The following is a 4,659-nucleotide window of genomic DNA, read 5'->3' on the forward strand; positions in this document are numbered from 1 at the left end:
GGCCTGTGGCCTGGTGGCTGGCCGGGCACCCGAGGCCGGGCACCCGGGGGGTGGCCTGGGCCGCACTGGGCCAAGAGAGGCCGGGCACCCGAGGCTGCAGGCCGGGCACCCGGGGCTGGCTGGAGCTGCGCCAGGGAGGGGCCGGGCCTCCGGGGCCAAAGTGCCCGGGCACCCGGAGTGTCCAGAGCCACTCCTCCTTCTCTCTTCTCGCTTCCTCCTCCTTCTCCTCGACCGTAGGTGCTTGTGTCTCCGGGTGAACTTGGTGTTTCCCTCCTGTTCCTCGTGACGATCTCCCAAGTACCTAAGAATGCATAACATCTCCGTTTGAGGTAGGACCCGATTCATAAGTGATTCCGAACGAGACTCGAAGAGGAAAGAAGTGACCTCGTTGTCGATGTTGCGTGCACGTGCTCTTGTCGCCGGTCCTCTCGGTGCTTGCGATGGTGATGGCGTGTCCATGTGGATGGACGAGGGATGCTCCGCATCACTTGGGTTAATAGGTTAATCCCAAAAATAATATAAAAGTGTATAATAAAGCCCATTAAACATCCAAAATAGAATATATAATAGCATGGAGCAATCAAAAATTATAGATACGTTAGAGACGTATCAGACAACAAGACGGCGTCCCCGGCCACCATCACCGACGAGCTTCGCCACTTGTTCCACCCGAATTGGGATTGCGTGGTCACCCAACTCTTCGACCGGTTGTCCACGACAATCTTCCCCGACCCGATGAGCCTCCGTTATGGGATACATAGTGCGGAGCTCACGCTGACGCTCAACAAGCTGACTATCAACATCTTGGTTCCTAATGTGGGTCCGCTGGCTGTGGCTGTCCTTGAGACGGTGTGGGTCTGCAATCTCCCTCCAAATGCAAGATGGAAAGGGTGATTCGGAACATGTCGCGGATCCTTGGCAAGATCGTGGTGATGGACGTGCTCTCTTTTCAAGGGCGACGCAGTGGGGGTCAAGGTGAAGACCACAGATGAATACAAACAACAAACAACAGTTAGAGTCTTCTTCAATGACATTGGCTACGATTTCTAGATCTCGATGGAGGGAGTGGACTGTGGGGACGCTCTACGACCGGAGGAAGGAAATGACTCGACCCAGTGTCGGGGCCGTGGGGGTGGTGGTGGCGGGCGCGAGGGGCATCACCGCCACCAGGACAAGTCCCTGGGCTCGGGCGAGGATGTCGACGACATCGCCGACACCGACGTCGCCTCCCCCAAGCTGCCGCCCCACAACTCTACAAAGGGTGCCACATCCCCTGCCACGGTTGAGATGGTGGGCATCGGGGCTATGCTCGAGGAGGCATCTACGCTACCGCCAAGTTCCCTCTTGACGGAGACCGTGGTGCTCTTCTCCCCTAGCTCCCCAACATGGACAGTGAGACCAGCAGTCCGCGGCTTCTCCTAACAACCTGCAGGTCCTCTCGGCCTTCCCAACTACCAGGACACCCAACATGTGCTCGCTGTCGGAGCACCTGTGGTGCCTGGCGCTGACTTCGGCTGGTGGTGGCATGGGGGATGCCATCTTGAGGGACATGGAGGTGGTAGCCTCTCGGGTGCCTCGTGCGAAGGGGCGCGGACGTGCACGCTCTTCCTCAATACCGTTGTCCTCGGCCATGGGTAATTTCTTCCCCAAGTATTACACTCGGGAAACAAATTTAGTAAAATTTTAAAAAATATTCTACTTCACATGAGTCGTTGTCCCTAGCACTGTCCTTGGCACTCCCTGGACCTCCCTCGGTGGTGGAATTGGTGCCCCACCAACCAAGCCCTGGAATGGAGGGGCTCAAGGAGGCGGATTTCCCGGAGGAGCACCACAAGGCCTCTGGTGAGCGAGGGGATGGAAAGCATCAATAGCACAAATAAAGAGTTGCTGAGGCAAACATGATGGAGGCAGGCTCTCCATGGAGCATGAAGAGTTGTTTTAGCCCTGCTTGGCATCGGACCCGATGGAGGCGAAGGTGGACTCGTGGTTATCATCGTAGTAGGGAGTGGAAGGAGTGGACCCGGTATCGGATACATGCCCTACGCGTGCGTGCGTGTGTCATGGCTGGGAGTGGCCGCCGTGGCTTGCGTGCGTGTGTGGCGAAGAAGGTAGGTCCCTCCGCCTTTGTGACCGGCCTGTCATGGCTAGGAGTGGCCGCCATGGCTTGTGTGCGTGTGCGGTGGATAAGGTAGAGAGAGGTGTGTGGCACTACCTCTCAACCAATCAGAGGCAAGCACACATATCACATATCAATCAGAAAAAAAAATGACTTTACCAAGTGTTAGAGCATCTACAGTCGGCCCTCTATTTCCTCAACAACCGAAACATCCGCCTAGTCAGTGTCCGGTAAAAAAAAATGACCCAGCCAGACCCCTTACTTCCTCCCTAAACGTCCGGACTGACCTGGCGTACCTTAAACCCACGTCACAGCAGCCCCACCTGCAGCCACACAAAGCTCTCTCTCATCTCTGCGTCGGGGGAGGATGCACCGGCGTGGGCGGAGCCGCGGAGGAGGCCGGCGACCCCGTGCGTCACTGGCTGGCCGCAGCAGCAGCCGCGTGGCCGTCCCCGGCGCGCTGGCCGGCCGTCGCAGCCGCGCGGGGCGTTGCGGGCATGCTAGACGGACGCCGTAGCCGCGCGGGCGTGCGCAGGCCACCAGCCTCCGGGCTGGATGTGCGCGCTGCTCGGGCTCAATCCTCCGACCGCTGCTGCCTGTGTGTTCTGTCGTGCTCCATCCATCGCTGCATTGCGCGCGGCCACCAGCCAACCATGCATGCAAATCACTTGGTCTAATTTCTTCAGGATTTATTAGCTGCTGCTGGTTTCCTTCCTTTGATTTCGCGCCGTCCCACCTCACCTCCGGCCGGCCAGGCAGCATGCGCTGCTGCTGCATGGGCGCTTCGGCCAGGCCAGGCATCGTGTGCTTTCGTTGGATGCGTTCTCCGGCTGGAAGTGAGTGAGCTGCAGTGTGTTCAGGTGATGTTGCTGCTGTGCGTGCTCTCCGGAAGATCCGACAGTGTCGCACGCAGAGTGTTCGATGTAATGTTTGCATGTAAAAGCAAAAGCGGGGGTTCAAAGTAGTCACCCTGTGCATTCGGTTTTTTGGGTTTCATTCGGTTCGGTTTACGGTTTTCGGTTTTATAAGGTTTTTATACTTCAGTTTATACGGTTTCATACAAAATACGGTTCGGTTTGAGTAATAACCATTTAGTTTCGGTTTGGTTTCAGTAATAACAAAAACAACCAAAGTTGACGTGAATTTGAATTACATATATTTTTTTCTCAAAAGAAAATTGGTGTTGTCTCCAAATAACTAAGACTTAAATTTCTCAAAAAAGAGACCTTAATTGACTCATCACAACAGCAAGCCCACGTGCACAAAATTAATTATCAAGTCTACTCAAGCTTCAGCCCGCTAGCCTAACACATGAATAATCTCCACTGTGGTTGTTGCCTCAAATGGTTCGTAAATTTCAAAACTAAAACCGAAAAAATGGCTCCTATATTTTTTTTTGAGAATAGTCCCAACACGTGAAACTTTGGTCCCACCTCATGAGAATAGTCCCACCATGCGAAATGGGACTATTCTCACCACGCGAACTGAAACCGAAAAAACTGGCTCCTATATATATTTTTGAGAATAGTCCCACCACGTGAGAATAGTCCCAGCACGTAGCCAGCAACACGTGAGAATTTCAAAACCGAAAAAGCCGAGAATCAAATGGTTCGTAAATTTCAAAACTGAAACCGAAAACTGAAAAACCAAAATTTTGGTTCGGTTTGGTTTTTTGGTTCGGTTTTTGGTTTTCGGTTCTGTTTTGCATACCCTGACAAAGTAGGGGGTGTGGTTATTTTGCATGAAAAATGAGGGGTCAAAACGGACGTGCCCGGTCACGTTTGAGGAGTTGGATTTGTCAAGTCCTGGATGCTCTTATACTCAGCAAGCTCCTTTTACATGTTTGCGTCTTCTTTTTGCTATTTTCTTTCATTCTATATTTGATTTTCTTGCTTTTTTTTTCTTGTATGAGGTTTAAACATGGACTCATTAACACAAACATGGACTCAACAGTCACTCTTGAACAATGCAACCAGGAACTCCATATTCCATGAAGCATTTGGCCAACTCCTCAGATTCACAGCTGCCTCTCCCCTCTCCCCTCTCCCGCCCTTGCGCGCTGGCGCCTCGCCGGCGGCGCGGCTCTCCTATGGCGGACCCCTCGTCCTCCTCCTCCCAGCCTCCTCTCCCTCTGGCGGATCTGCGTGTCCTCCCCTCAAATCTGACATCTCCTGCCGCCCTCTACGTGCTTGCCCCGCCCGTCACGCCCTCCCCCTACCGTGACGCCCTGCTCCTGCCTGCCGCCGCCACGCCTTCAATGGCATGCGTTCCCGACACTACCGATGCGACCGCTCGTCCGCGCCTCCGGTCTATCATCTCTGTGCCTTCCCATCCCCCTACGCGGTCTGGCGGCATTGATGCCTCTCTGGCGCCTCCGGGCATTGATGGCGGTAGTGTGAGACTAGTGGGAAGAGGAGGATGGCCCGTTACTAATCCCCGGCCTCCGCGACCCCCACTCCAGCATCTGCCTTCTCCACCTTCACTTCTCAAAGCGCTCCTTCTCCGCAAAGCCTGGGGCAAGTGTTTCCGGTGCTTGAGGAAGG

Source organism: Triticum aestivum, chromosome 2D (assembly GCF_018294505.1).
Source record: "Triticum aestivum cultivar Chinese Spring chromosome 2D, IWGSC CS RefSeq v2.1, whole genome shotgun sequence".
Classification (NCBI taxonomy): domain Eukaryota; kingdom Viridiplantae; phylum Streptophyta; class Magnoliopsida; order Poales; family Poaceae; genus Triticum; species Triticum aestivum.